Below are 12853 nucleotides of genomic sequence, written 5' to 3' on the forward strand. Positions count from 1 at the left end.
AGATCAGCATAGAGTCCTGTTTCCTTCCTGCATCCATCACCAGACACCATGCCTCCTCCTCCCTCCCCTAGGGCTCCCCACACCCCTCCTCCCTCCCTCAGGCCCCCCAGGCTTCTCCTCCCTCCCCTAGNTTTTTTTTTAATAATTTGTTTTTATTATAAACAAATGTGTGGCCGTTGTTTAAAAAAAATAGTAATTGAGCCGGTGTGGAAGCTTATGAGGTGCTGGTTTTGGGCTTAACAGGAAGCGGCTCTCGGGAGCACATTCATAGTAACAGAGGGACCATCTCAGTCCTGTTGGCCTGGCCTCTCCCCATCTAAACAGAAAGTCCCGCTTCCTGGGACTCTCTCCGTCCAGGGCAAAGTGCACAACAGCAGGGGGACCCAGCAGAGGGACTAATTTCCAGTGAAGGCTGTGGAGGTCTCAAATAAGCAGGTGGGGGCTTTACAGGTGAGTCTATTTATAGCATTGGGTGGCAGGGCCTACAAACAGCCGAAAGCAAAAATCAGATAAAATACTTAACAAACCCTAAGGAACCCGGTCTTGCAGTCTCCATAGCACAGGCTCTGATGCGGGGCTCAATCTCACACCCCGAGGTGAAACCAGGAGTCAGACCCTTCAATGACTGAGCCCCCCAGGCGCCCCTAGTGAACCTACTCTTTCTTTTAAAAAAATTTTTTTAATGTTTATTTTTTAGAGAGAGAGAGAGAGGCAGAGCATGAGCAGGGGAGGGGTAGAGAGAGGGGGGGACTCAGAATCTGAAGCAGGCTTCAGGCTCTGAGCTGTCAGCACGAAGCCCGATGCAGGGCTTGAACCCGCAAACCGTGAGATCATGAAGCCCGAAGCTTCACTGACCGACCACCAAGGCGCCCTAATGAACCTACTCTTAATGCCTGAGGGGTATCCTTTGCTTTCAAGCTCCCTGGACAAGGCCACCCTCTCTGTGCCTTTCANCTGGCAGAAGTTGTGGGGGGGGGGCGCAGGGGTGTGGGGGGCTCCTGCCTAGTTCTCAGGCCCTAAGGGGGCCTTGCCCTTGTGAGCAGGATGGGGTGCATGAGGCCCAGGGCGTGTCCCGTTCTTCCTGAACTGATCCAGTCCCGGTAGATGGAGATGCGTGTGAACACGGAGGGCTTGTGGCGGATTAGCTGCAGGTGAGGGGGACCCGAGGCAGCGTCCCCCTGAGGAAGGTCACGGTTTTGTCAGGAGGAACCTGGGAGCTTCTGTGGGGCCACAGGGGGGAAGGGGGCACCCATTAGAGCCCCGTGTTTTACATGCTCGCAGTGGATTTCTGTTCCACCCTGGCCTGTCCTGTTCTCTGAGGCCAGCCCTGTGGTCACAGCTCAAGAAGATGCCAGAGCACCAAGAGGTAACGTTTATTCTTTCTTCATGCCTGGAATGCAGCTGAGCACTCGGTATGCCTTCTCTCACTCAATTGTCACAAAAACCCGTGAGCTAAGTATTGTTAATGTCCCTGTGTCACCGAAGAGGAAAAACTGAAGCTCTCAGAGGTCGTGACTTGCCTGAGGCTGTGCGGGAAGGTAGTAAGCGAACAGCCCCAGGTTGGGAAAAATGTTCCAATGTGGTGAAGGCGAGCTTTCCTAATGACCCCAATGACACTGTCACCATGACCTCCATTACTAGTACTGCTGCCGTGCATGACAAGGTATTAGTACTATTGTAATTCTCCACTTGAGCTTTTTTTAGGCTTTTTTTTTTTAGAAAAAAATTTTTAATGTTTATTTACTTTTGAGAGAGAGACAGAGCACGAGTGAGGGAGGGGCGGAAAGAGATACACATAGGCTCCAGGCTCTGAGCTGTCAGCACAGAGCCCGACGCGGGGCTCGAACCTATGAATCGGATGATCACAACCTGAGCTGAAGTCGGCTGCTTAACTGACTGAGCCACCCAGGAGCCCCCTGACTATTGGAGTTTATGCCAAAAGGAGGCTCATAGTCGGCATGATCAGGTGTCACGTGAGACAGGTAAGTTTTGAGGGTGGGAAGGGAGCATCTGATGAGGGCCAGGGGGACCTTTGAAGAGCCCCAGAAGCCTGAGGTTATAGAGTGAATGCTGGTTTGGACTCTGACCCAGGTCATCCAAAGGGACTTCTTTGCCCAATGACATGTGGCCCTTCTAACCTTCATTCCATCTTAGTGGCAATGACGACACCAAACCCACAGCAACGACTATGTGCCAGGCGTTGGTCCAATGCCAAGTGCTTCCCGTGGATTATCTCTTTCACTTCTCTTACCCTGCAAGGCGGGTGCTTTTATAATCCCCATTTTACAGATGAGAAAACCATCACACAGCTAGAAGGTGGAGGAACTGGGATTTGAACCCAGGCAGTCTGACTTCTTATCAGTCTGTGCGATCCTGCCTCCCCAAGGCGACCGCCATTTCTTCCAGACACCCTGGGATGGTGAGTGTGAGGAGAGCCCCCGGCTGGACAGGGGAGACCTGGCCTCCCTTCCCTCCCGAGACTGGGGCCCCCAGCGCCCACTTACCCTGCAGCCTTCTCCAGTCTGTGATGGGGCTGGCGTAGTTGTTTGGTAGGATACCACCCGGCTAGATCATGCTGCTCGGGGTTGGCCTTTACTGAGCAGGGCAATGTCATTCCTGGGTCGGTAAAGAGGCAGAGCACAGAGAGAGAGTTGACCGTTTCTTCCCCGGTTTTATTTCTGCTCTAGCCCCAGCTGGCCCCATCAAACCCCCTTCCTTGGCCAGGCTGATTGGGAATCTTCCTTCTGCTGGGGCCACCAGGGATTGGCTCCAACGCCAAGATTACATTTTGTCCCAAGCCCTTTTAGGGGACCACTCAGAAGAGAAAGGGCAAGTAGGTTTTGTCTTGCGGCGTCTGCTCGGATGCTTTCGTCACGGCTGCCCGGCAGGCTGTGTTAATAAGGATTCTGCAGCTCTGTCCAAATTTGGTGGTGTCTGCCCTGGCTGTGCACTTTGTGTTCGGTTTAGAAAACAGCAGGAAATGCTCAGACCAGAAACCTGTTTTTACTCTATGTTCTCTCTTCCACCTTGAGCTGTGCTGCCATTCATCTCTCTGTGTCACTCTCTTGTCCGAGAAGCCTTTAGAGGTTGGTGCGTGGCATTTTCCACGATGGCTACGAGCTCTCCCACCCCGTAGGCGCCGTGACGATGTGAGGTTGACACTCTGTCCGCTGAGAGCTGGGGGTCTGGGTTTCTTCCGCCGGGAGAGTGAGGCCCGTGAGCTGGGGCTGCTGGTACCGTGTGAAGAGACAGGGCTTCTCTCCTCCGGGGATTCCTGTTCTCCAACCCTGTGAGCCACGAAGAAGCCTAAGCCACACAGAGCGGCCGTGCATGGGTGGTCTGGACAACAGCCCCAGCCGACCCCCCTTCCCGCCCTCTTGGGTGAGGGAGGAAACCTTCCAGATGGTGCAGCCCAGCCACCACTGTGTGTCTGTAACCTCGGAGACCCCCGAGACCCGGTGTGAGAACTGCCCAGGTGACCCCGTTCAGTTTGAAGTCCTGAAGTTCTTGGGTGATTTGTTATGCGGCCACAGGTCACCAGAAGAGTGACAGATAGGATGCTATCTGATAGTGTCAGATAGTAGGACAGATAGGAGACGCCCTCAGTGCTGATGACCTTCTAGGTTCTGACCCACATTCTTAGCCATCTCTCCCTTAATGTCACTTCAGATAACCGCTGTTGCCACTGGGCTGCTCTGCTCACTGGCCCCAGGACCACTGTCCCTGCTGTGACCAGTCCCTTGTCTTGGCTGTTCTGACCTGAAGAGCTCCCTCTCCACTCTCCGCCCCCCACCCCCTTCCTCCCCATCTCTCAAAGCCTTCCTTGACACACACTGTGCCATTTCATAGCTTGCCAGGCTCTTGTCTGTGTGTGTCTCATCTAGTGGACAAGCCCCTGGAGGGTGGGGACTGACCCATGCCTCAGAGACCCCCTGTGCCCTCTGTGAGATGTCATGAGCTCTGGATCGCAGCAGGCAGACTGGATGAAGGAACACTGAGGGTTACGGCCACAAGGTGTCCTGCTCTCTGCGGGTCTATGAAGAGGAATCTTCTGGAAGGTTTGGCAGAGTGAGCTCTCTGGCAGCCATTCAGGAGTGGCATCTTGGGCTGCAGAAGTGGCTCTGTGTGTGGATAAATTATGCAGATTTGAAGGGCTGGCTGGGATGCCTGGTGCTGGAGACCCTTCTGGAACGGCAGACCCACTCTTTGGATTGGGAAAGGAGGGCTAAATAGGCAGCTCTGGGTTCTAGGAATGTGATGGGGAAGCAGGGAAAAGGGAAGATAACTTTTTGGGGCACCTGGGTGGCCCAGTCGGTTGAGCGTCCGACTTTGGCTCAGGTCATGATCTGGCTGTTGTGAGTTTGACCCCGCGTCGGGCTCTGTGCTGACAGCTCGGAGCCTGGAGCCTGTTTCAGATTCTGTGTCTCCCCTTCTGTTTTCACTCACACACACACTCTCTCTCTCTCTTTCTCAAATATAAACATAAAAGAAAAGGGGGAAGATAACTTTCTGTCTTGAGGCCCGTTAATATCAGGCTCTCTGCCAGGTACCTCACACCTCATTTAATGCTTCTTTCCAGAACCGTAACTTTGGGCAAGTTCTTGAACCTATCTAGGTCATGGTTTCCTCGTGTGTGAACCGGGGATAATGATGGTACCTCTTGCCCAAGGCCGCTATGAGGATAACCAAGCTCGTTCACTAGCTGGGGGAGACATTTATAAAACACAGTGATGGGCACAGGGGGCACTAAGCATTGGTTTGTATGAGCGACAGAGAACTGGGAAGGCATCTTGGATTGCAGGGTTTCTGGGTGGTTGGCGACCCTCTACATTCCCGTTTATCCTAAAGAAGGAGTTAGCTGGGCACAGAGCATGGGGGTAAAACGGGGTTCCCCTGAGCTGCAGCCTCACAGGCCTGGGGTCCTCGTGTGTCTCACTACTGTTTCCCCGGCGCCTTGCACAGGGCCCGGCGCATAGCAGGTGCTCGCCAAACACATCTCTGTGGAAGAAGGCGTGAGGAAACTTGTAATAGCTCTGGATTTTATTTAGTGCCGCCTGGATCTTAGGATTAGTGGTCACAAAGGAAGGCTGATGGTCCAGCAATCCCCCGGCCCTACTCTGTGTCTGTCCCCAGATTAGGAGCTATAGATTCAGGGGTGAGTCAGGCACCACCCAGTCCTTGCAAAATGTCTGATGTGCCTCAATGGGGGCTACACCGTGACAGCGGGAAAGAATAGGAGTGAGTGGTTCATTCTGCCAAATTCTCCCTTGGGCAGAGGACCATCCTTTCCCCACTTCCTGGGGCCATTCTCCACTGTCTCCATGGCCCAGACACATCCCCCAGCACTTACACGCCTTTCCTGCACTATGACTGCATCAGCTTCTATCCATGGCTTCTGTTACCCGCCGGGCCGCCTTCCCTGTGCTCGATACCCTGATCCTCACAACGTCCCTGCTGTCACCTTCATTTTATTCAAGAGGAAACTGGGGCACAGAAAAGCTGAGGAATTCACATGGGGCCACACAGTCATGATCCAGGCCACCAGGCTCCAGGAGCTTACCCCCTAATCGCCACCCTGCGTTGCCTCACAGCCACGCTCACGTCCCTGCTCTGGCAAGGGGACACGTGTGTCTCCCTGTGTCCAGCATGCAGAGTCCAGTGCCCAGCAGTGTGTACGGTACTGGAGGTGGTCAGTGAAGGTGCCAGCTGAACGTAGGATGGTAAGTGCTTTTCTAAGAGGAGAGGTGGGGGCGGGGCTGTTGCCATTTCTCTTTGGGGCGGGGAAGATTTGCTGGGAGGCTCTAGTTACCCCAGGATGTCCCTGAAGGGTATCAGGGACTCTTTGAAAATGTAAAAGGGCTTGCTGGGAGGGGTCACCGGCTGGGCAAGCCAGGAGGGACTGTATCCTACTCCAATGACAGCTGTGGGGCCTGCAAACCCATCCCTATGTCACCAGGTCTTGGCATGGAAGACACACCATCAGTGGGTGCCTGGGGGGGTGGGGGTGGGCAGGGGACCTGCAGGCTTAGCAAGAGGCTCAGGAGGCTCTGACCATCTTTGCCTCTCCCTCCCCTGGTTCACAGCCCCACCTCCACCCCAGGTATCTGTATCTCTAGGGGCCAGAGCTCCTTCCGCCTCCCTACAGAAGAAGCAAAGGAGGGTATGGGGTTGCACCTACCACCTCCTGCCAGAACCGCTTCCTCCCCAGCTTCTCCTCTGCATCTGTGCCCCTGCCAAGCTACCCCTGCAAGGGCACTCAGCCGGAAGGGACCCTTTACAGAGCTGGTTGTGCCTCCAGTCCTTGGACGCCGTGAGCTTGGGGACCTTGACGCCCTTGACGCCAGTGAGCCCTGTTCATCAGTGGAGAGGCTGTGCCTGCCCAGCACCATGGGGAGGGCCTGGAGGAGCTGGGAGAAAGGCCCCTCCCCCCAGATGGAGGTCAGCTCCCACGGTCCTTTGCTCTCTCCACCTCCCCCCACCCCCCCACCATGGGCAGGGACATTCCAGGGGCCTCTGTACAATGTTGGGATGGGCCCAAGCAAGCCTGGGAATTTTTCTTCCCCGGAGACAATGAGTTCATTATAACATAATAACTAGAACTACATAATAATTACAACCACATCATACTAACTATAAAGTATACTAGAAAATAAAAGTTATAATAACAAACTCATGAATTGGACACAAAGAAAATAGGAGTCATTTGCCCTCAAGGGAATTTTCTAATGGAATCTCCCACCCCTCATTTTTTTTTTAAAGTTTACTTATTTTAAGAGAGAGAGAGAGAGACGGAGGGAGAGAGGCAGAGAGGGGGAATCTGACAGTGCAGAGCCTGATGCGGGGTTTGAACCCACGGAACCGTGAGATCATGACCTGATTGAAACCAAGAGTCGGGCCCCTAACCGACTGAGCCACCCAGGAGCCCCTCCCACCACCCCTCAGTTTTAGAGGGGCAACTGAGGCTAGGAGAGGAGTAAGTGGTCCAGAGTCTTTCAGCGAGTTAGTGAGAAGCCAGAGCTCGAAGCCAGGACCCCTGACTCCCGGCCTCTATTCCTTCCCCACCAGCTCACAGAGCTCAGGGATTAGGTGGACAGTAGGAGAGTCCCACTGCTGTGAGATAATCAGAGGTCATTAGGGAGGAAGAAGGACAGGCGAACAATGAATGTCACAGAGGCTTTTCTTTCCCCTGTGGGTCTTCATGGCAACCTCTCACTTTCGCTGAGCACTTACTAAGTGCCAGGCCCTTTAACTCATCATCTCATTCAATCCATGCTAAATTCTATTGTCTGCCTTTTTTTTTTTGGCCAGTGATGGCACAGAGTCTTGGAGAAGTCATTCAAGTCGCTCGTGGGAACCCAGTTCTAGTTCTGGAGGCCACATCTAGCACCCCTACGAGGACAGGACATGGATCTCCTCCTCCTCCTAACCCCCTCAGTGCCCCGCCCAGGTTCCAACTTGCAGACACTGGTGTGCTGGCTGGTGGGGGGAGTGGGCTGGTGTCTGGGGACCAGCAGTCACCCGGTGCAGCGGGCAACGGTCAGGGCCCAGCTGTTGGCCGTCAGGACCCTGTGTAGGCGCAGCGTTACTGCCATGGTGCCGTGCTGCAGGGAGACCTGGGGACTAGTAGTGCTCCGGCAGCCACAGGGAGGCCTCTCAGCCCTTCAGCGTCCAGTCCCTGAGAGCAGGGCAGGGGTAAGGTAAGCGGGGCACTTGGCCCAAGGGCAAGAGTTAAGGGAGCACCAAGAAATTCAGTAATCGGGTGAATGATGTTCTAAGGCAAGATTCTAAAAATATGGTCTCTGGAAAATGGAGCTCATCATGCCTACTGTGCAGGGCTCTCCGGATGGTTAGCAATCAAAGCTAATGCTTTGTCTGATCATTTGAGCACTTGACACTGTTCTGAGCTCAAAATGTGAATCAGGTCACAACATCATCACAGCAATCCCACGAGGTACTGATATTATTCCCATTTCACAGATGAGTGAACTAAGGCAGCCTAAAGAGATTTGTGCAATATGGTCCAGGCCATAAAGGCCGTTGGGTAAGCACTTTATCTTCAAGTGCCTGGTGGATTGTGACTTAGGGCCACCATCTTGGGTGAGTGTAGACTAGAGAGGTCTCTCAGGAATATCAGAGCCAAAGTTGTATTAATCCTGGCTTTGTATGCAATGTTGATATTTTGTTCAACGTGGGTTCTTTTTGCATTACGCTTGATAAAAAAATAAACAAGACTTATTCTTGAGAGACAGAGCGTGAGCAGGGGAGGGGCAGAGAGAGAGGGAGACACAGGATCCAAAGCAAGCTCCAGGCTCCAAGTTGTCAGGACAGAGCCCGACATAGGGCTCAAACCCACGAACTGGGAGATCATGACCTGAGCTGAAGTCAGACACGTAACCGACTGAGCCACCCCGGCGGCCCCTTGATGGAAGTTCTCTTACCTGAGAGGCTGGACACTCACCCCTTTCTGGCTCCTTTGTTCCCAAATGGCTTGTGCCTGCTGTGCTCACACTGCCGTTCTGTAAACTGACTAAGTGTGTAACCAATGAAATAGGTGTTCAGAAAGCGAGTTGTGATTTATGTGGAAACTAATTTAAACGCTTGGAAGAGACTGGATAACCGTGACCTTAAAAAATTGCTATGGCATTAGGTGTCTGTGCAAAAGCTAAAAGATGGGGGAAGAAAGGTAATAAAAACGTGGAAGGGCTTGTGCAGACTGCTTCATGCGTGTCTCAAAGTCATCGTGCTATTTTAAAGAAAGGAATTATAGGTGATTTATGATGGCGGTGGTTTATATAAGACAGTTAAGAACTCAAAGGATTGATGGACACCCCTGTATTTACACGTTTTACATTAAAATAAGATGTTTAAAGATGTGTGATTTCTGATAATTTCTCTCTAGCCAGCTCTTCACTTACTCAGTCCCAGTCATGTCAGAGAAGAGAGATTTTACTATATTTATTTATGTCGGTGTCTGCCTCACATATTTCCTTTGGAAGTCCTCCCCACACACAGCATTTTAATCTCTGTATCATATGATTATTTCAAGGTAAAGGAAACATTTACTTTCATTGGGAAGGTCAGTTTGCCTGTACTTGAGACTTAATTTGAATAAACAGCACTGATTGGTTCCTTAAAGCAAGGGATATTTGCATAGATGGTGGGAATGGTTCATAGGAGAACAGGACATTTGCAAGCAAGCATGTGGTTGGTCACCAGAGTAAGACTATACTTGTGAAAGTTGTGTGTGTGTTGGGGGGGGAGCAGGGTGGAGCAGTTCTTTACTGAAGATACCTCTCCCTCCACCTCCTAGGTTGACCAAGGCCATAGAAATACATTAGTGATGTTTCCCATTTTGCCCTCCAAGTCCCCACTATTCCTCATCTTTGCCAGTGCAATAGACCCCGTGGTGGAGGGCAAAAGGGGTGATGTGAGGCAGGTAAGTGCAGGGAGGGAAGAAGTGGAGTGTGAGTTTACTCACCTGTCAGGGCCAGGTGTTCGGCCTTACATCTTCACCTCCAACCATCCCGGGCAGTTGGGGCAGGTTAAATGGGCAGCGCACAGCTCAAAGTTCTAAAAGGAGAAAGGGTTTTGGGTCCAGGAGGTAGTGACCCGAACAAAATAACCTACACTTGCTGCATTCCCAAAGCCTAAAGAGAAAATCCTTGTTCTAGAAGGATCCTGAGAAGTCATGGAATCCTGCCCTTTCCTCTACTTCTTTGGAACCTCACTCCAGTTCTCTTGTAACTATGGGATTGAGTCCAGTGTGGGCAGGGAGGTCCCCAGTCCACCAGAGGAGGGGACTGGGAAAGTGCCTCTGGGCGACAGGGCTTATCTCCTGCTACCAATGCAGACCGCAGCAGGGCCCTGATGGTGGCGAGTCCACAGGAGTCCTGTGAGTGTCGCTCTGCCTCAGGCCCTGGTTTTATGAGTGGGCTTACAGGCCAGAGACCCACTAGGAGTACAGAAGATGTGGATTTTCTCAAAGCCAAGTGGAAACAAAGCCTGTGTTCAAATATTTCTTTTCACCTGTCACCCGGGAAATACTTTGAAAAAGACGCCCAAGGTGGATATTGAAATACGGGTTCTATTTGCTTTCAAGAGATTGTTACGTGTTAAGGAAAGAAGAGAAATACTGGCTGTTGGTCCTCGGAGTTGCGTTTTCAAAGAAAGGATTGGGTTGGCATGCTGAGCAAATAACGCTCTAGGCCAGTGGTCCTCAATGGGGCTGGTATTCCTGGCCAGGGGGCATGTGGCAATGGCTGGAGGCATTCTTGGTCGTCATGGCAGGGCCTGGGGCACTACTGGCATTTAGCAGGTATACTAGAGGTGCCACTAAACGTCGTACAGTGCACAGGGCAGCCCCTCAGAAGGAATTACCCGGTCCCCAACGTCAATGGTACTGAGGTTGAGGACTCCTGCTCTAGGCTATGTCCTGGCTCGCTGTGTGGCTTTGTATGAGTCATGTAAGTCTCTAGGCCCGGGGCCCGCCCATCTGTGAAGCAGGGAGAGAACTGCATGCCCAGTCTGTACTGCAATGTTGTGGTGAGGATTTTAAAAACACAGGGAATATGCTGACACAAGAAAAGCACAAGATAGATCCACACAGTGGGGTCCAGCAGCTCTAGCCATGGCGGGGNGGGGGGGGGGGGGGGGAGAGAGAGCGAGCGAGCTGGCAGAGGAGGGCTTTGTTGGGACGGATCAAGACGTGTTTTACTGTCTGCTCCCAAGACCGCAGTGGTTTGCACCTTCTCTAATAACTTCATCTTCCAAATGGGGTCAAAGCAGGCCCTTCTCAGAAAAGGGGCTGACACTTGCCAAACACCACACAGATGTCAGATGTATTCACATGTCTTATCTCGGCTTTACAAAACCCTGCAAGAGGGTTCCATATGTTAGACGAGGAAGCTGAGGTTCAGAGAGGTAATGTGACTTGCCCAAGATCACACAGCTTCTAAGGCAGAATGTGAAGTCCCACCTAGGCTGATGTGTTATCAAAGTCCCTTTATTGATGCCACTGGCAATGGCCTTTGGAATCTCATCCTGGGACTGCCAGAAGCCCCTTATTTTTGGCGGGAGAAGGGTGGAGAAGAGTTTCCTCACTCTTTTCTTAGACTCTCAGTCTCCTTGGGGTCAGAGCCCAGCTGCAGGCAGGCCATGCTCTGGTGAGACAGCCTTCCTCTGTGGCCACAGCCAGAAAGGCAGAGATGAAAGTGGACGTCAGCACTTAAGACCTGGGCTCAAGTCCTCATTCAGTCGGATTCAAACATTATGTCTTGGACAATTCACTTCACCTTCTGGGCCTGAGTTTTCTTTTTTTTTTTTCTTTTTCTTTTTAAAATGTTTTATTTCTGGGAGAGAGAGAGAGCATGAGCAGGAGAGGGTCAGAGAGAGAGGGAGACACAGGATCCGAAAGAGGCTCCAGGCTCTGAGCTGGCTGTCAGCACAGAGCCTGACGCAGGACTCAAACCCACAAACTGTGAGATCATGACCTGAGCCGAAGCCAGATGCTTAACCTACTGAGCCACCAGGTGCTCCTGGGTCTGAGTTTCTTAGGTCACCATCCAGACCCTGTCACCGGTGAGAACCCTTGGCCCCCTGAGCTTAGGATTGATCCCCTGAACTCAGGAATGACCGCCTAAACTCAGAAAAGCCATAGAAGCTTCTGCTTATCAATTTCATCTTTCATAAACTAAGAAACATTTGAGGACCACGCCTGCCCCAATGAATCAGAAATTCTCCGACAGTGACCTCAGCTTCGTTAGAATGTTAAAACCCCCTCTGAATATTCATCTCTAGCCCTTTTTGCTGCCAGGGAATCACAGCTCTGGAAACTATTCCCCTGTGATCTCCTTGTTTGCACAAATAAAACGACCTCCGCCCAGCTTAGTCTCCATCCCTAGTGCACCAAGAAGCAGACCCCCTTCGGTCAACAGCCTTGACTGCAGGATTGCCGTAAGGCTGAGAAAACGGGTGTGAAAGATCTCGTCATCGCCCCAGGGTCACTTGAAGGTGAGGGAGGTTGGGTGCAGAATCTTATTGGACTGGACATCAGAGCACTGGGCTCCAGTGCCAACATTACCCCTAACTCTATTTTTGAAGTGTTCTATTTTATCTCGAAAATCAGTGTGAATTTGGCATTCTGCTCCATGTAGCTGTGTTTAATATAAAAATAAGGTTTGTCCTGTAGGAGGTCACTGAACAAATACCAGTTTGACGCACGCTGTGGGCTTGCTGTGTGACCTTAGGTAGGTCACACAGGCTCTCTGGCCTGGGACTGCCTATCTATAAAGCAGAGAGAGGGACACATGGCCAGTCTATTTCACCACGTTGCTGTGAAAAGTTAAAGGTGACAGAGAACTTCATCAAAGAGCCTTAAGCTGGTCATTGACTGGGCCACAAAATGGAAAAGTCCAGGAGCCATCTTAGTTTCAGGCAAAGCTGGATCCAGGACTCGCATAATGTCCCCAGGACTCGGCTTCTCTCCATCTTTCGGCTCTGCCTTCCACTGGGAAGGGCCGTTCTCAGGCTCTATTGAGTGGCCTGCATGCAGCAGCTCCAGAGTCTTCCTTCCACAGTGACAAGATGGTCACAGAAGCTTTGGCCCAGGGTTTCTCAACAGCAGCACTATTTTGGGCAATGATTCATTGTTATAGCGTTGCTCTCGCTCAAGGTAGGGTATCTGGCGGTACCCCTGGCCCCCACCCCTTAGATGCCAGTAGCCCCTCCCCCCAAGTCACGGCAACCAGAAACGTCTCCGTGCCTTGCCAAATCCTCCCTGGGGGGCAAAACAACCCCTTCTTCCTCTTTCCCATTCTACTCTCGCGGTCTCCCACCCACTCAACCTCAAACACAT

The sequence above is a fragment of the Crocuta crocuta genome, unplaced genomic scaffold (assembly GCF_008692635.1).
Source record: "Crocuta crocuta isolate KB4526 unplaced genomic scaffold, BGI_CrCroc_1.0 scaffold127, whole genome shotgun sequence".
NCBI classification, from domain to species: Eukaryota; Metazoa; Chordata; class Mammalia; order Carnivora; family Hyaenidae; genus Crocuta; species Crocuta crocuta.